The 20,226-nt window shown below is 43.5% G+C and overlaps 1 long non-coding RNA gene across 1 annotated transcript; it reads right to left on the reverse strand.

Annotated features, from left to right (window-relative positions):
- Window positions 1-4,841: 4,841 nt before the first annotated feature.
- On the reverse strand, window positions 4,842-6,429 carry LOC120320702. Its single transcript, XR_005560222.2, has 2 exons — window positions 5,106-6,429; window positions 4,842-5,054 (listed from the first exon to the last, which is right to left on the reverse strand). It is a non-coding gene; the product is annotated as an uncharacterized LOC120320702 (long non-coding RNA).
- Window positions 6,430-20,226: the final 13,797 nt, after the last annotated feature.

Genomic DNA, 20,226 nt, shown 5'->3' on the forward strand with positions numbered 1-20,226 from the left:
GATCTTGCAGTTAGATTTCCGTTGTTAGGCCAAGCATTTTTGGGAAGAAGTAGTCTCGCAAGATCTGTTTCACATTTTCTTGAGCTGCGCGATGGGACCTATTGTGTTCGGCTGTGGCGATTTCCCTTTGTTCCGTTTTGTCTGTAATATCATGCACTATATGTTTTGAATATCTGAATGCTTCTATTAGTGAGAGTTAAATAAATGCTAGGATTAGAAGTGTGTATAAGGTTTTCCGGTCGGAAATTTTGTTTTTAAAAAGAAAATAAGGTTATTCACTAATGAATTTTTACCCTCTTCTATAATGTTCTGATTCCTGAAACAATTAATTGGCTTGTCCGTTGTGCCGATGGTATAGGTCAATGATTCTTCGCTATGTATTGTGGCTGCGTCTGACTCGTATGTGTCTTCACAAACCCTTTTGCTTTGGCGAGATAATGCGTCTGACTCGTATGTGTCTTTTAATGCGTTTACGTTCTGGCGAGATAACCCATCTGCTACGAGGTTTTCTTTTCCTGGGGTGTAAATAAGTTTCGCCCCACAGTCTTCAATAATCCCATTCCAACGTTTGAAAGATGATCTCTCTTAGCCTCTTAAATGTTGTTTTTTGTGCTTTAGTCATATTTATATACATTTTTTTTTTTACTGATATTTGCTTGTTTTCCGCCTTTAAGGATTCCCGTTAGGTCCCTACGATTGACGCGAAGTTTTTGATAAAACACCTGTAGTAACTTGCTAAACCCAGAAAAGATCTGACGTTAAAACGAGTTCTTGGCACGGGGAACTCCTTTATGGCTTTCACCTTTTCAGGTGAGGTTCGAAGACCCCCTTGCGACCCAAGAATCCTAAGTTCTCGAGCCTTTTTTTGAAAAACTTCGACTTTTCTTGAGATACCCTCATGCCTGCTTCGAGCAGCTTTTCGAGGACCCAATGTATGTCTTTAACGTGGTCCTCTTTTGTTTTTGAGAAAATAATAACATGGTCGACATACACGTGGCATATCTTCCAGATTCCTTCTCTTAAAACGTCATCTATAGCTCACTGAAAAATAGTTGGGACGTTCTTAAGCCCGAATGGTATTTGCCATTGTTTATCGAGAAAGCTGTTTTTCTCGGTCCTCCACTGCTTACTCGATTTGGTGAAAGCCCGCTTTAAGGTCGAGTGTTGAGAAATATTTTGACTTGCCCATATTTGACAATATAGTCGAAATTGAAGGAGTAGGGTTCTTATCATGCACGGTTTTTTGGTTCAACTTTCTAAAGTCGATAACCTACCGTTTCTTTTTTACCCCGTTTTGGTCAAATCCCTTTTTGTCTACAACCCAAGTCGGGATGGCCTTATTACGCCATTCGCTAGAAGTTGTTTAACCTCCGCGTTAACAAATTCCCATCATGGGTGGCCCATGGGGTGCGGGTATGGTTTAGAGTATACCGTCGTTCCGTCTGTTTTCATGGTTGCCATTGTATTTGTGTTGTATGGTAGGGCTTCGTCTGTGTCGGCGAAGGCCCTAAAATTTTTTGCTATTATATTGTCAAAAGCTGCTTTTATTGCCGGTGGGACGTCTTTGTCGTCTATTTGGATGAAGTTCATGTTTTCGGTTTTGTAGAATTAGATTTTTTCTACCTCATTACTAGTTTCTAGTACTTAAAAACTTTGACCTCTGTTCTGGCATATAGTTAGTTTTTTGTTGAGTCCGTATGGACTGGCCCCTTTGCCAAGTAGTCGGTTTGATGGTTTCCTCCCCTTCGGGTGTTTATGAAATGGGGATTTTATTAATTGCCCCTAGGTTTTGACCCTGCTCATAGTTATATGAATTTGGCTGTGATCGATTTCTCCACCCGATGGGTCGTTGAGTGTTTGGTTTGTTAATTTTTTTTTTCGTTATGCCTGGCGAAACTAGCCGCGATCACACTTCTATCATTGCTTGATTCGGCCTCTTGGGCCAGGGCTAAAGGTGTTGGGAGATTCCGAGGCTGTGCCGGGAAAACAGCTACTTTCAGTGATTTTTTTAGACCTGACACGAACGCATGCAGCTCGTCGTTTCGGAACAGTTAATTTAAAACAGCCGCTGCGTCGTAAGTCATTACGATTTTGTTTGTTAGAAGTGTTAATTTCTTTTTCACTTTATCGTAATACCTGAGTAACGGCAAATCCAGTTCTTGCTGAATTACATGTGTCCGGGTTTTGTCCTCATATGTAAAGTCGAGGCGCGCCAGTATGGCATCAAAGTTTAATACTGTATAAAATGAGGCTAATACAACTGCCGCTGGCCCTCTTACTTTATTTCTGAGAATTGCGACGGCGTGATAATGTCGGCTGCTGCCATTATAAGGTTTGAATAGCCTGCCTACAAGAAACATAAGTTTCCTGTTTCCCTTCGAATTCCGGGACAGATTTTATTATATAATATCTAGGGGCTCACAACAGTCCAGCCCTGGTAGGATGGTAATTTCTTTGACTTCAACTTCAACTTTGGCTTCAACTTGAGTCGTGTTTTTATACCCGTTACTCGTAGAGTAAAAGGATATACTAAATTCGTTGAAAAGTATGTAACAGGCAGAAGAATGCGTTTGCGACCATATAAAGTATATATATTCTTGATCAGGATCAAAAGCCAAGTCGATCTGGCCATGTCCGTCTGTCTCTCCGTCTGTCTCTCCGTCTGTCTGTCCGTCCATATGAACGCTAAGATCTCAGGAACAACCAAAGCTGGAAAGTTGAGATTAAGCAGACAGACTCCAGGGACATAGGCGCAGTGCAAGTTTGTCGATTCATGTTGCCACGCCCACACTAACGCCCACAATCCGACATAAACTGCCATGCCCACACTGTGTGTTTTGATATTTTTTTAATTTTTGGATTGGAGTTGTAAATTTCTATTGATTTGCCAAAAAACTTTTTGCCACGCCCACTCTAACGACCACAAACCGCCCAAAGCTGCCACGCCCACACTTTTGTAAAATGTTTTGATATTTTTTCACATGTACTAGTCTTGTTGATTTTTATCGATTTGCCAAAAAAAAATTTTCCACGCCCACTCTAACGCCTACAAACCGACAAAAACTGTCAGTATGGAAATTTCTCCTTTGCACTTCCACCAGCTGAGTAACGGGTATCAGATAGTCGGGGAACTCGACTATAGCGTTTTCTCTTGTTTTTTAATAATTTCAACTCCCCCCTGATTGTTTTTCGTCAAACTCATTTTTTGTCGATCTAAGGCAGCGCTGATGGCTGCCTTCTTACTAGCGATTTGGTCGTTTTTCATTTTTTGTTTTTGTTAAGTACTTTCCGCGTTTACAAAATCTAACTTACTTTTCCATAATGGTTTACTGTGTATGGCCCTGCTTGCTGTTGCTTTCTCTTCTAAGTCCGCTTCGGGTTTCTTTTCTCTTGTTGCTAGCAAATTTTTATACTCCCGAATTATGTCTTCCTCTGACGAGTCGGTATTATCGTCTCTGAGCATGGGTTAATGTGAAGAAGAAAGAAATTTTTTCGCTTGCGCAGACGGGATCCGCTGTCCAAAGCTTGAAAGTGCTAATCCTGAACCCACAAATGTCCTAGAGCGGACATAGAAGAAATGTATCATCAGGTGTTGAATGCACAACGATCATCAGTCATAGACAACGTCAGCTTGTAGCTTTCTGGCTACAAAATGCGTCGATACTTGGTTTGAAAATTCTAAAAGCAAATTGGAGCAGCTGCATTAGTAAACAAGAGAAAACGCTATAGGCGAGTTCCCCGATTATCTGATACCCGTTACTCAGCTAGTGGAAGTGCGAAAGAGAGTCTTCAACACTGACAGTTTTTGTCGGTTTGTGGGCGTAAGAGTGGGCGTGGCAAAAAGTTTTTTGTCAAATAGATAGAAATTTACAATAAAAAAATGAAAAAATATCAAAACATTTTTGAAATGTGTGGGCGTGGCAGCTTTGGGCGTTGCAACAAGAATTGACAAACTTGCGCTGCGTCTGTCTCTGGAGTCTGTCTGCTTAATCTCAACTTTCCAGCTTTGGTTGTTCCTGAGATCTCAGCGTTCATATGGACGGACAGACAGACGGACGGACAGACGGACATGGCCAGATCGACTCGGCTATTGATCCTGATCAAGAATTTATATACTTTATATGGTCGGAAACGCTTCCTTCTGCCTGTTACATACTTTTCAACGAATCTAGTAGACCCTTTTACTCTACGAGTAACGGGTATTAAAATTAGTTTTACATCGAGGACTGCCTAACTGGAGCAAACAGCATTGCGAAAGCATTCAAAAACCAACAGAAGCTAAACAGAATATTGTTACCATCCGGATTCCATCTGCGGAAACAGGTTCTTACTGAAATTCCCGTTGAAGATATAATTCATATTTCAAGCTCGGCGAAGCCCTCAAAAATAAGGGCGTGGCAGTTCCAGGTTTGAGGGCGGGGCCATAATGTTTTTTGTATACCGATGGAAATTGGCCAGACAAATACAACGAAAATAAAAAATATTTTAAAGGTGCTCGCGTCGCAGTTTTGGGTGGTTTGTGGGCGTAAGAGTGGTCGGTGCAACATCAAGAAAAGACAAGAGCTGCGAGTATATCTTTGAATCTGAATGCTTAATCTTATTTTGGTTTGCTTTTTTTGTTCCTGAGATCTCGACGTTTATACGGTAGGACAGACAGACGGATATGGCCCAATCGACTGTGCTAGTAATCCTGATCAAGACTATATGTCTCGGAAACGCTTCCCTCTCTGCCTGTTACATACATATATACCATAAACATACCAGACATATTTAGTATAAATCTTAAATATAATTTAAATTTGAGGATCATTTAAATTCAATAATATTCCATATATTTTCTGTAAAAATACATAAATATATAATCAACATAAATTACAACTTAAGAATCGTTAGCAACCGATTGTTCAAATAACAAATGGATGTAAATGCTTTAAATTGGTTGATATTTATCTATAACTGCAGAATCGTTTCCGATACCAACATTGCTCGCCTTTCCACTTGGGTTTGGAGTAATTTCATTTAAAATTTCGATGCCGCTGCCATCCTTTCTTACCCTATGGAAACATATCATTACGGTCAATTCATTACTGAAATATAACACATACCATAATTGTTTTCTGTGATTCCATAATTAAATTGTTGGGTACTTGGAAAAGACTTTCACCACGTAAGATTAAAATATTCGTTAAATGGCAACACTGTGCGGCCATAGTTACTTATTCTGAAATGTTGTTTTTGTCACTTGGGTGTATATGTAATTAAAGTTGGGGGTGGCAGGGGGGATCCCTCGCTGCAGTCACAGATTTTATGTTGAGAGGAACTTTCCTCTTTTAGCTGCCAGCCTTGTGGTCTGGCAGAGTAATTAATACAAATATATTTTACGACGTTCAGTCGGAGTAATAAGGTTGACGAGCAGCCGCTCTTTATTAATGTCAAATATAAACTGAACTTAAAACTGAATCTTACAGCTAACAAAAGACTCGCAGCGGCAACGCAAATATGCTGTGTTTGCCGGCTGCGCACGGGTTTCCGGCCCGATGCTGGGTCAGCACTTTAACGTTATGTTTCATGCACTGAGCCAACTGGTCTAGCTCGTTGGCTCGTGTTAACTACTCCCCCTTCAAGATTACGGCCGTCCTCGGTTGGTCCTAATTCGGCGATCATCCCGTTTAACTGGATTGCAGATCTCCGCGCTCCGATGTACCGTAGACAGGCGATGCCGATACATACCAATGCACAACAAATCGCTGCTGCGACAAATATTATGCGATGAGAATGATCAGTATCAATTTCTCTCCCGAACTCTTTGATGAACTCCAAGTTACGTTCACTTAGCTGGTGAAGGTAGGGGAGGCTCAGAATATCTCTGTTGGCGGTGATATTCAATGATGGGGAATTCGCTACCCCTGGAGCTCTTGTTTGGGCCTTGTCATGATTTACAAAGGTGGTGTCATTTATCACGACGCGATCGTTGAAGGTGATGAGATGTGTGCCGCGTAGGTAGACTTCTGTTTCGTTGTCTACCGTGACCCTGGCTGGCCGGTCATTGATGATGGTGAGCGGGTGTAGGTCGCTTGGTTGCGACTCGCAATGCGCTAGGACGCCTGCGTGTAGTTCCCTGGCGCATGAGCTTTCCGTTGATAGTTGGCAAAAGGTAGCCCCCGGTGCTGGGATGCAATTTTTGATTGTGTGGACTACTACCACACTTTGCTACCATGCTGTCGGTTATCCGCAGCATAACTCCTTTGCAAGCGACTGGGAAAATAGTGACCTTCTTACAAGATAATTTTATTTTGGGAAATTTGATAATGAAGTGCATCATGTTAGAGGATTGCAGTATTTTTACAGACGATGCGGACATAAGATCCCCTATGGGGGTATCGGTGGGTTCTTTCAGCCAAACTGATTTTAAGTCTGCATGATCTAGGATATTTTGACTGACAACATTGTTTTTTGCCAGCGTTATAGCCAACATAAAATTCTGTAACTCCATCATTAGTATTCTATTCCTAGCCAGCAGTGTCTCGTATAAATGGCCTGTGTCAATTTGGGTATTTTTATGTGTTTGCAGGATTTGATTTACTGTTGTTGTTAATTGGTTGATTCGACTCTGTATCCTAGTATTAATTTTGATTTGCCTATTGTTTGATTGTGTCAACTGCCACTCTGTGAACCTAATTCTTTCTAGATCGCCGGCATCCGGCGTCCCCGCTACTACCTTTAGCATTGAGCCTAGAAAATCTAAACTCCTTGCTATTCTGTGGTGGACTTTTAACGAATCCAGCGTGTCTCGAAGGTGCAAGGTATCCACTTCTAGCAATTTCCTCATATGGGACTGCGGAAACATCTCGTTCATGCTGCTTGTTTCTTCTATTACGCGCATGTATTCCGAGAGATTTGCAGAGTGGGTCACATATGCGAGCTCTTCCCATACCAGGATCTCTCCATCTATGATGGGGATATACTTTGCTTGCGAATAGTTAGTGACGTGCGCTGACACTAATGCCAGTGAGAGGAGGATGAAAATTCTGCACCTGTGGAAATGTATTTTTTAGTCGCTTTTTCTTGTTCGCTAAGGTTTATCCCATCACCAATTAATACTATATTAATACCAATTAAAACTAAAACATCGCGCCTTTGGCAGCGTACTTAATGTCTATTAAATGGAAGTTCGCCAAACGGCTGATAATAGGTAGTGATAATAAAAAATTAAAAATTAAGGGAGAGAGTCATTTTAAATTGTCTTTGTGGACCACCCTCCCTTCAATGAGGACCGTGGTCCCCAGGTCTGCTTGTATGGCTTTTTCGCCCACTTCGAAGACTCTATTTTGCCGAGAAGCATTCTCTCTAGACCTAAGCGCGTCTTGGGCATTCTTAATTTTGTCAGCAATCCATTTTTGTGTGTCGTCCGTGCATTCTTGTATTGCGTCGACTGGCCTCTTATCGATGACCGAATGGATTGTTTTGTTATATTTGGTCGTGGCTAACAAGATTATCTCCACGGTATCGCTCATGCCCTTGTCAATTTTTAGGCACCTGGCGAGCTCTAGTAGGGTGCTGTGAAAACGTTCCACTTGCCCGTTTGAGACACTGTGAAGGGGCGGCGCATTCGTGATGCTGACGCCAAAATGGTTGTCTAGCATGGCCGTGATCGTGTGCGATTTTAACGCTCGTTATCGCAGTAAATCACTTTGGCCTTTGGGAAGAAATTCATGACCTGTAACAAGGCCGGTTTCAAGTCCTCAATTGTTCTTGACGGTACATGCTGTACGACGGCGAATTTCGAAAACTTGTCGATGCAAGTGAGAAAATATTTTTTGTCTGTTGAGAAAATGTATATGTGTAGCATTTCTCCTACATGAGAGGGAATCCGAGACTCGCCAATCTCTTGCTTCCTAGGATGCCTATCATATTTAGCTTTAGCGCATGTTTTGCAGTTTTGGACAATTTCATTGGCCAGTTTGGCCATTTTTGGGAAGTAGTATTCTGTGAGAACCTGCTTCACATTTTCTTGGGCCGATCGGTGGGCCCTGTTGTGTTCTGCCAATATGATTTCCCTTTTTTCCTCGACCCCAAAAATGTCTGTAACACGGTTTTTGCAGTGCCAGAATTTTGTAGTCGGGAATCTCCGGACTAAGTCGTCCTGCACCGTTGCTAGCGTGTGCAAATCGCAATGGAGGGCGTTTACGCCCTTGGGGACTATTGCGTCCGCAAGGTCATTGAGTAATGATTCCTTGTCAGTGAAGTTGATTGTATGTCGTTTCTTACTTTTAAAGAGAACGAAAGAGCGTTTTAGCGGAAAGCTGGTCTCTTCCAGAATTAGTTGGTTCTGGAAGCAATTTAGGGGCTTATCCGTAGTTTCTATGGTGTGAGTGAGGGAAATCTCACTGTGAATGGTCGCACCACATGATTCTGCGTCCTGCTCTTCTATGGCATTAATTTGCTGCCTAGACAGGGCATCAGCAACCAAGTTTTCTTTTCCCGGTTTATAGACTACCTTCGCACCCGTTTCTTCGATGCGACCCTTCCACCTTTTAATTTTCGCGTTAGGGTTAGAGTCTGATACTGAGAATGACAATGGTTGATGGTCGGTGAAGATGGTTATATCTTTCACCGCATATAAATAGTGTCTCAGTTTGGCCAAAGCCCAAACGATGGCTAATAATTCCCTTTCATTTGTGGCGTAGTTCATTTCCCTGTCCTTTAATGTCCTCGAGATCATTGTAATAGGACGGTTCTCCTGTGAAAGCACTGCTCCAATACCGTAGGCTGAAGCATCCGTCGTTAGATGGAATGGCTTCTTGTAATCCGGGTATCGGAGCATAACATCTTCGGATGCTAAAATGTTGCGCAGTTTTTCGAAAGAATTTTTTTGCGCTTCATTGAATTGTACTTGGATGTGTCGCGATCTGTGTCTGCTTACACTTCCGTTTTCGCCCTTTAAGATGTCCGAAATAGGCCTTGCTATGGCTGCAAAGTCCTTAATGAAGCGTCTGTAATAGCTCGCGAGACCTAGAAATGATCTAACCTCAAATACTGTTTTTGGTTCAGGGAACTCCTTTATGGCCCTGACTTTTTCTGGGTCGGTGGTAGTGCCATCACTGGTGACTATAAAGCCAAGAAAGTTTACGCTTTTTTTAAAAAAACTTGACTTTTTTACTGAGACTCTCATATTTGCATCGCTTATGGTTTTTAAAACCCAATCCACGTGCTTGACATGAGCATTCTCGTTTTCTGAGAAGATTATTACATCGTCGACGTAGACATAGCAAGTCTTGCCGATTTGCTCTCTGAGAATGTCATCAATGGCTCTCTGGAAGATGCTGGCAGAGAGGCATTAGACCTACAAGAAGATATCAGTAATGAGATTTTGAAATGTAATTGCAACTATAAAGAGATTCAGCGGAACAAAAATGTAAGTTGACTTCTGACTGTACAACAAGTACATCAGGGTCTGGAGTCCCAGCTACCTGTTTCTCAATCCTGTGGCTCCTTGCTGACTTTCACTGCCGCATCCCCCTTGCTGTTTACTTTCTTCACCCTATCACAGAACACTGTTTCTTTTCGATTTGCCGTTAGGTTATACTTTCTCAAAACTCTGAATCGGCCAACTCTTATCTTTACGGCGTTGCCGTTGCTACGCGCTTTGTTGACATTGGTTTGCAGGTTTAATTGGGTTTTGACCACTGTACCAAAAGACAAAATCAGAAAATGTACCGCAAGAGCGCAGTCTGCACTTTAGGATTTTGTGTGGGAGAGCGAGAGAGCGGGTGCACCGTGCAGTTAAGTACAAAAACAACACCAAACAGCACAACGGACAACGCACGAAAGAGAGAGTAAACAAAACGCAAAGACAGAAAGAGAACAGATTGAATTAATTTATTAAAATAATGCACTTATCACAAAAGATTCACTCGCGAAGCGAACAGAACTTTAACTAGTACGGATTACGAAATTGAACTACTAAAGAATTTGTTAAGTTCCACCGCTGGATTTAGCAAAACAAAAATAAATTCGGAGCGCAGAAAAAACAACACGACCGTTCGCTTTGAAGCTTTATTTATCAAAGGAGAATATCGTAAGCTGTCCTTCATTAGATTAGAAATGGAGATTCAGTAGTTTCTAGAGGCAAAAAGAAACTTGGCCAGAGTCAGCACTCTAAAATTCGATGGAGATCATGCGAAAACAATTTTTCAATTTATTAGAATGCATAGTGACATAAGCACGCCTTCGAAACAGAAGATGTGTTATCTGAAAAGTCATAAAAGTGGCTGAAGGCTGAAAGGCATATTGATCTTAAAATGAGAATTACATATATTAATTTTTATAAATTAATTAATATTCGGGTGGCCCCAGGGGGATCCCTCGCTGCAGTCTCCGATGATGTGCCGGTTGGCTGATGGTGTCCCTCGCACAGGGGAAGAGGGTGATAAATCCACTTGGAGAATTATGACGATTATGTTGGGAAGATGACTGTCTTCCTTAATGCAACTGGCCTAGGGACTCAGATTGCTATGATCAATATATAAAGTTAACGACAGAATGCCGGAGTTGTTGGTTCATGAGCGATGGCTCTTTATTTTATGAATGTCCAAGACGAACTGAACTTAAGGCTAACAAAATATGAAACTCATAGCGGCCACTCCAACGGGTAGTGTTTGCCGGCTATGCACGGGCTTCCGGCCAGACGCTGTGTCAGCAGTTTGGCCGGAGCGAGTCTTCGGACGATCGGTCGTAGCCGTCGCCCGGTTAACTTTAGTTAACTTGCACGGGCTTCCGGCCAGACGCTGTGTCAGCAGTTTGACCGGAGCGAGTCTTCGGACGATCGGTCGTAGCCGTCGCCCGGTTAACTTTAGTTAACTACTCCCCCCTCGGAATTAAGGCCGCCCTCGGCCGTCTGTAGTTCAGCGATAATCTGCCTAATTTGGCCTGAAGATTTTCTTGCCTCGGTGAAAGGCCTAAAAATGAGCCCGATGCAGATGAGTGCGCAGCATATTGCTCCTGCAATAGTTGCTACGAGACGTGTTCGATGGTTGTCAATCTCTTCCCTGAACTCCTTGATGAACTCCAAGTTTCGTTCACTCAGACGGTGAAGATACGGGAGGCTGAGGACATCTTGGGTGGCGGTGATGTTCAATAAGGGAAGACTTGCTGTCCCTGGAGCTCTCTTCTGGGTGTTATTATGGTTGATAAAGAGTGTGTCATTTATAGTGGCCTGTTTGTCAAAGGTTATGCGGTGTGTGCCATGAGTCCAGATTTCTGTGCCGTTGTCCACTCGCACTTTGGCAGACCTATCGTTGATGATAATGATTCCTTCATCTACGTAGGTTATCGGATGCAGGTCACTTTCTTGTACTCGGCAGTGTGCTACCCCACCGGCGTGCAGTTCTTTGGCGCACGAACTCTCTGAAGCTAGGCGGCAGAATGTGGCTCTCGGTGATTCGGAGCAGTTTTTGATGGCGTAAACTTCTCCGCTGCATTCGGCTATGACATTGTCTATGATCTGCAACATCGTTCCACCATGGGCAACTGGGAAAATAGTGATCTTCTTGCAGGCTAATTTAATTTTGGGGAATTTAATGATAAAGTGTAAAATGTTACGGGACTGTAAAATCTTAACAGACGAGACGGACAAAAGATCTCCTATAGGTGTATCGGTGGGTTCCTCAAGCCAAACTGTTTTTAAGTCTTCGTGATCTAAAATGTTCGGACTAACAATGTTAATCCTGGCTAGGGTTATTGCAAGCATTAAATTTTGTAATTCCGCCATCAACATGCGGTTTCTAGCAAGCAGTGTTTCATATAGGTGTCCAGTGTCTATTTGTGAGGTTTTGGCTGATCTCAAAATTGAATTGACGGTAGAGGTAAGTTGATTAATTTGATTTTGGGTTTTGGTGTTAATTTCGATCTGTCTATTGCTAGACTCGACTAATTTCATTTCGGAAAACCTGATTTTTTCTAAGTCGCTGGCATCTGGTGTCCCTGCTACAACCTTTAGCATAGATCCTAAGAAATCCAAGCTCCTAGCTACTCTGTGATGAACGCCCAACGACTCCAACAAGTCCTGGAGGTGGGCGGTATCCACGCTCAGAAGCTTCTTCATATGGGATAGCGGAAACCTGTCTATCATGTTGGTTGTCTCCTCTATTACGCGCCCATATTCTGAGAGGTTTGCTGTGTGCGTGACGTAAGCAAACTCCTCCCATACTAGGATTTCGCCATCTACAACGGGGATGTACCTGGCCTGTGAATAATCGGTAACGTGGGCCGACGCCAAGGACAGGAGTATGCAAAATGTTGGTCCGATCCTGTGAAATTAAACTTTAGCTATTTTTATGCTTATAGAGGGTTTTCCCACCACCGATAAAATGAACCTGAAACAACTATGCCAGTGGCTATGAACCTATAGTAAAAAACAAAGTGCGCCAAGCGGCTTGAAGGTGTAATAACTAATGAATATAGAAAATAAAGTGCGCCAGACGGCTTGAAGGTGTGATCAAAAATATAATATAAAAAATGAATATAAAAAATGAATAATAAAAAAAACCATAAAGGACATTGTCGGTTATATCATTTAAGATTGTCCTTGTGGACCACCCTCCCCTTAATGAGGACCGTGGTCCCCAGGTCCGCTTCTACGGCTCTCTCCTCGCACAAGGGTGTGAGTTTATTTCCCAGCCTTCTATTGGATTTAACCAATACCTTCTCGCCGACTTCGAATACTCTGTGTTGTCGGGAGGCGTTTTCCCTGGTCCTGAGCGTGTTTTGTGCCTTAATGATTTTGTTCCGAACTTCCGTCTGTGGGTCATCTGGGTGCTCCTGCACGATGTCAACTGGTCGTTTGTCAACGACAGAGTGAATTGACTTATTATATTTGGCGGTTGCCAACAAAATAATTTCCACAGTATCGGGTTTGCCCTTGTCGATTTTTAGGCAACGAGCAAGCTCCAAAAGGGTGCTATGAAAGCGCTCCACTTGCCCATTTGACACGCTATGGAGTGGCGGTGCATTGGCAATGCTAACGCCAAAGTGATTGTCAAGCATGGTCGAGATAGTATGCGAATTTAATGAAGGTTCATTATCGCAGTAAACTACTCTAGCCCTAGGGAAAAAATTCATAATCTGTAGTATGGCCGGTTTAAGGTCTTCGATTGTCCTAGAGTGGACATGTTGCACAATTGCGAACTTCGAAAACTTGTCAATGCAAGTGAGAAAATATTTTTTATCCGTAGAAAAAATGTCGATGTGCAGTAGTTCTCCCACATGAGAGGGGATCGGAGTCTCGCCTAGCTCATGTATTTTTGGGTGCCTATCGTATTTGACTTTCGCGCATGTTTTGCAGTTTGCTACGATTTCGGTAGCCAACTTGGTCATCTTCGGAAAGTAGTACTCGGAGAGTACCTGCTTAACGTTTTCTTGGGCCGACCTGTGGGCCCTATTGTGTTCTACGGTAAGAATTTCCCGTCTCTCAGGGACTGCAAAAATATCCGTTACACGGTTTTTGCAGTGCCAAAATTTGGTGGCTGGAAATCTCCGAACCAATTCGTCCTGTATTAGTGCCAGCGTGTGCAGGTCACAATGAATGGCGTTTACGCCCTTCGGAACGATTACATCTGCGAGTTCATCAATCAATGACTCTTTGCAGGGGAAGTTAATCGCATGCCGTCTCTTGTTTCCAAAGAGGACGAAGCTGCGCTTTAACGGAAAGCGTGCCTCCTCCAGAGTTATCTGGTTCTGAAAGCAGTTTAGGGGCTTATCCGTCGATTCGATAGTGTGCGTCAAGGAGAGCTCGCTGTGAATAGTGGCCACGCACGATTGAGCTTCTTGCTCCTCCATGACGTTAATTTGTTGCCGTGACAATGCATCGGCGACCAAGTTTTCTTTGCCGGGTTTGTAGAAAATACGCGCCCCTGATTCATCAATGCGCGCTTTCCACCTTTTAATCTTTGCATTCGGATTGGATTCCGATACTGCAAAGGTTAGCGGCTGGTGGTCGGTAAAGATGTTGATATCTTTAACCGCATACAGGTAATGCCGTAGCTTGGCCAAAGCCCAGACTATGGCTAAGAGTTCCCTCTCGTTGGTGGCGTAGTTAACCTCCCTGTCTTTCAATGTCCTTGAGATCATTGTTATTGGGCGTCCCTCTTGGGACAATACTGCGCCAATGCCATGGGCCGAGGCATCTGTCGTTAGATCAAATGCCTTTTTGTAGTCGGGGTACCTTAGCATCACGTCGTCGGATGCCAAGATGTTTCGTAGTTTCCGGAACGCTTGTTGCTGCGTCTCCGAGAACTGAACCGGAATGTTTCGTGACATGTGTCTACTAACTGTTCCGTTTTCCCCTTTTAGGATGTCTGATACAGGCCTTGCTATTGCCGCGAAGTCCTTAATAAAACATCTGTAGTAGCTGGCTAGGCCTAGAAATGACCGTACCTCAAAAACACTTTTGGTTTCCGGAAATTCTTTTATAGCCTTAACCTTTTCTGGGTCTGTTGTAGCACCGTTACAAGTGACTATAAACCCAAGAAAGCTCACACTTTTCTTAAAAAAGCTGGACTTTTCTACCGATACCCTCATGTTCGCATCGTGCAGGCTCTTTAGAACCCAATCTACGTGCTTGATGTGAGAGTTTTCGTCTTCGGAGTAGATAATTACGTCGTCAACGTAAACATAGCAGAACTTGCCGATTTGTTCCCATAGGATGTCGTCGATTGTCCTCTGAAAAATGCTGTCTGCATTTTTGAGGCCAAACGGTAGTCTGCGAAATTCGTATTTTCCCCCATTCACAGAGAAAGAGGTTTTTTCCCTGTCGCGTTCTGCAAGAATGATTTGGTGATAGCCAGACTTGAGGTCCAGCGTGGAGAAATACTTCGCATTGCCTAGGTTGCTCAATATCATGTTAATATTTGGCATGGGGTATTTATCGGGCACTGTTCTTTCGTTAAGCTTGCGGAAGTCGATAACTAGTCTCATTTTCCGGTTGCCATGGTCATCGGTCCCTTTTTTATCTACAACCCATATCGGGTTGTTGTAAGGGGATACCGACTTCTGAATTATCCCGTTTTTAAGCAGATCTTCAATCTCTTTGTTGACGAAGTCCGCCGCCCCCATTGGGTACGGGTATAATTTAGCGTATATGGGCTCCTCACTAACTGTTCGGATGGTAGCTACCACCGATGTGTTATAGGGCAAAGCCTCGTTAGGGTTTGCAAAAGCCTTCTTTCTAGTCTTCAGCATTTCTAAGAACGCGTTTCTGGCTAAGGGTGGCGCATCTGAGCAGTCCACTTCGGTAAAATTGACGTCGGGGCATGGGTGGAATTCAATTTTCTCTTCTCCATTGCCCCATCTGAGGTGGCCGGAAGCCAGACAAAGCGATGCCCCTGCCTGTTTAAGTAAGTCGAGGCCAATGATCGCGTCGAAGGAAGACAAATCAGGTAAAATGAAGAACGTGGCCTTCAAATCAAAAAGTGACACGAAGCATTTCTTCGTGATCTTGGTAACGCCATGGAGTGAATGGATGGTGAATGGGGAATCGACGGGGCGAACGCCTTTTAAGCCTTTGTGAGGCCGGATAAAATTTTTTGACGCACCCGTGTCGATCAGGAACTTCATCTCTTTCCCCGCTACTCTTCGTCTGATGACGGGCAGCAGGGATTTTTCCCTAAAAAATTAATCACTTCTAAATCATATTCAGAAATGGTGTCGTCGTCGACTTTGCCCGCTGCGCTGGAGGCTGTGGTTGCGTACGTGCCCTCGGTCTGATCCACGCTCTAAGCGATGTGATTAACCCTCTGTTTCTTGTGAGGGTGTGAACGACCGGAGTGGGCGGGCTTCCCGTTTTGGTAGGCCTGTGTCTGAGTAGGTTGTCTCAACCTGGACATAGATGGGTCAACCTCCATGGGTTCTGGTGTGTTTTCACGGCGCCTGTCGTTATGCGGAGCCGAGTGTACCTGAGCCTTAACCTGCTTAGTAAAGTGTGGGTTTTTTCCCCCGCTTACTTGGGAGTGCGCTTGGTAGGGCGTTTGTTGGCGTTCTTGCGCCATTGGGTATTGCTTCCTATCCCTACCTTCCAGGCTTTTTGCAAACGATGTTGCGAAGGTGTACCTTTCGTGGTTTGATTCCACTTCCTGAGCTAATGCCAACGCAGTTGGCATGTCCTTCGGCTTCGCCGAGAAGAGGACATCGGAAAGACTGCGCTTGAGTCCCGAAATAAATATACGGAGCGCATCATCCCGAAACTTGTCGCATAAGATTTTTGCCGCCGCCGTTTCATACGACATGGTGGCTTTATTGGTAAGCAAGGTGAGCTTTTTCTCGACCTCGTCGTAGTATTGTAATATAGTCAGACTCCCCTGTCTGAGGGTGCCCATCTCCTGCTCGATGACGTGAATGGCGCGTTTGTCACTATATGTGAAATCGAGGCGATCTATGATCGCATCGAAATTCAATACAGTGCCGAACGAAGATAGCACCGCATCGGCAGGGCCTCTTATTTTACTTCTGATTATAACAACCGCCTGGTAGTGGCGTGAGCTATTTACATAATTTCTAAATATGTAATATGTGGCTACCGCCGCCTGTCGCCAAGAGACATATGTCTCTTGTGCTCCCGTAAATTCGGGCAAGCATTTTACGGCATCCAGAGGCTCGTTGCACTCGACGTTGCCCGTGATATCAATGGGTTGGTATACCTTGATTATAGGGGCTGCCGCTTGTGTGGGTGCGATTTGCACCGCTGCAATTTGGGTAGCCAACTGTCGTATAGTTTGGCGCATTTCTTCTTCTCTGCGCATGGCTTCACCGGCCGCTTCTGCCAAGGCATGATTAACGGCGGCCTGAATCACAGCCTTAAGCTGATCTGGGTCCATGGTTCTAACTGAAGGGGGGTCAGCGGGTGCCCGTATTGGGGTGGAAGTGCGCGGGGGCCCTTCACTGTCGGAATCTGAGCCGCTAGCGTACCGTTTATTTTCTCTATATTGTGTAAACGGGGAGCTCATATGTATGTGTTTAAGTTAAACTGCACTGGTATGCAGTGCCCGCTCAGCTATTTTGCCCATGAAGGCAGCTGGCAATGCAAGAAGTACGCGGGGACGGGGCCGCCGCCTTAACAACTATGTATGAAGCTGTTCGAATAAAGCCGTCGCCTCGCGGAGCAGCGGCAAGGTAGGGGGTATGCGGGAGCTGAGCTTCCGCCACTATAACGGGGGAGTGGGGACAATAAAAGATACAAAGTGGACTGCGAAGCTAATACCAAGAATTTCTACTCGAGCGATGTGTTATTCAAAACCAAATAAATGTCCAATAAAAATTCAAATCTGGTGTATTAAATTGTGAGAGCCATGGCTCTGATCACCAAAAATATTTGCAGTGTAACAGCATATAATGTCTGTTGGGTGCACACTGCGAAAAAAAATTTAACTGCTCGGCGAAATAGCAATGCGCCGTAACACAAACTGTGAGCGAATTAAATTAAATTAATTTTTTATACGCCGTATTTGCAACGGATTATGATGTTAATTAAATTTTTTTCGCAGTGAAAATATGTGATAATATTATAATATTTATTTATTAAACAATGGGGTTTCGGGTAAATCTCCTCCACCGGATAAAAAATTGGAAATTAACACCAAACACCTATTAGTCGTCACATTCAATATTGAGATTTTTGAAAAATACTCTTCAGACTGGTTTATTTTAATATTTTAATACTGGTCTGAACTATGGAATATGTATCGAAGACGTAAAGGGTTTGACCAGCGGGCCCACTTACATGTTTTGTAATTATTTTGTCTATTATGTATGATATGGGCGGGTGCGTGTTTCCCGCTAGTTGGGCGCCAATTAATTAATATTCGGGTGGCCACAGGGGGATCCCTCGCTGCAGTCTCCGATGATGTGCCGGTTGGCTGATGGTGTCCCTCGCACAGGGGAAGAGGGTGATAAATCCACTTGGAGAATTATGACGATTATGTTGGGAAGATGACTGTCTTCCTTAATGCAACTGGCCTAGGGACTCAGATTGCTATGATCAATATATAAAGTTAACGACAGAATGCCGGAGTTGTTGGTTCATGAGCGATGGCTCTTTATTTTATGAATGTCCAAGACGAACTGAACTTAAGGCTAACAAAATATGAAACTCATAGCGGCCACTCCAACGGGTAGTGTTTGCCGGCTATGCACGGGCTTCCGGGCAGACGCTGTGTCAGCAGTTTGGCCGGAGCGAGTCTTCGGACGATCGGTCGTAGCCGTCGCCCGGTTAACTTTAGTTAACTTGCACGGGCTTCCGGCCAGACGCTGTGTCAGCAGTTTGGCCGGAGCGAGTCTTCGGACGATCGGTCGTAGCCGTCGCCCGGTTAACTTTAGTTAACTTATATACCGTACTGTCGACAAGTACACCAGGGTCTGGAGCCCCAGCTACCTGCTTCTCAATTCGGTGGCTTGCTTTACGATCTTGCTCCTTGCTGAATTCCACTGCCGCATCTTTCTCTCTGTTTACTTGCTGTACTCTGTTCACTAGCGTTATACTTCTTCTTAATTGTGTCGCTTTCACCGTTCGGTCTGCTGTTATAGGCGTCATTTAACCGTTAATCGTTGACGTCTTCAGGGCCAAGGTATACGATTTAACTAGCTTTGAACCGTTGCTGTCACTCAATCGGCACGTATAAGATCCTTGCTCTCCTGAAATCTTGCTCTATCTCGTGTCGTCTCGCTCGTATTGAAATGTATCGTCAGGTGTGAATGCACCCCGATCACCAGTTTAATTATTTTACCGTCTAGAGAAAGAAACCGTCTGATGTACACCGGTATCATCAAAACATTAGCCTTATTTTTGGCAACCAAAAGTTTGGACTACTTGGTCGGAAAAGTCAAAAAGCAAACTAATTGGGGCAAATGCATTACTAAAGAATTGCTTTTACATCGAGGACTGCCCCACTGAAGCAAACAGCATTGCGGAAGCTTTCAAAATCCAGCAGGAGGTAAACATCCGGATTGTTACCACCCGGATTCAATGTGCGGAAACAGGTTCTTACCGAAATTCCGGTTTAGGATAAAATCAATCTTTCAAGCTCGGCGAAGCGCTAAAACACTACAAAGTCAAGATAAGAGTTTGCTCTGGGTAACACGAATGAATTAGTCTCATCTTTCGAGCTCTCTCAACGTTCTAGCTTTAAAGCGAACGGACATCCTTTTTTTCTGCGTTCCGAATTTATTTTTACGTTTGTCGAAACCAGCTGCGATTTTAAATAAATTCTTTATAATTCCATTCTATAATCAATATTATTACAACTCCGTTTGCTTTGCGATTGAATCTCTTTGGATTCGTGCACTAGTTTAAACAAATTAACTAAATTTTTTGCTTTTCTGTCTTTGTGTTTTGTTTACTTTCTTTTTCATGCGTTGTCCGCAGTTGTTTTTGGTGTTGCTTAGGTGCACCCACTCTCTGGCTCTCTCACACAAAATCTAAAGTTCTAAGCTCGATTCAAAGTTTCCATTTTGTTTTTTTTTACAGTGGTCTGAATCAATAAAAATTTGGAAAAAAAAGAAGTGCAGACATGTTATAAAGCCTAAGCAGTCAAAAATGACGTGTTGGCTGTGTTATAAAATGGTGCACACTGAGCTGCCGAACTTGTAATGACCTAGCTAAGGGCCCAAAACGATCGGTCGGAAATTTTGTTTTTAAAAAGAAAATAAGGTTATTCACTAAAGAATTTTTACCCTCTTCTATAATGTTCTGATTCCTGAAACAATTAATTGGCTTGCCCGTTGTGCCGATGGTATAGGTCAGTGATTCTTCGCTATGTATTGTGGCTGGGTCCGACTCGTATGTGTCTTCACAAACCCTTTTGCTTTGGCGAGATAATGCGTTCTGGCGAGATAACCCATCTGCTACGAGGTTTTCTTTTCCTGGGGTGTAAATAAGTTTCGCCCCACAGTCTTCAATAATCCCATTCCAACGTTTGAAAGATGATCTCTCTTAGCCTCTTAAATGTTGTTTTTTGTGCTTTAGTCATATTTATATACATTTTTTTTTTTACTGATATTTGCTTGTTTTCCGCCTTTAAGGATTCCCGTTAGGGCCCTACGATTGACGCGAAGTTTTTGATAAAACACCTGTAGTAACTTGCTAAACCCAGAAAAGATCTGACGTTGAAACGAGTTCTTGGCACGGGGAACTCCTTTATGGCTTTCACCTTTTCCAACCCAAGAATCCTAAGTTCTCGA

Source organism: Drosophila yakuba, chromosome 2L, assembly GCF_016746365.2.
Source record: "Drosophila yakuba strain Tai18E2 chromosome 2L, Prin_Dyak_Tai18E2_2.1, whole genome shotgun sequence".
NCBI classification, from domain to species: domain Eukaryota; kingdom Metazoa; phylum Arthropoda; class Insecta; order Diptera; family Drosophilidae; genus Drosophila; species Drosophila yakuba.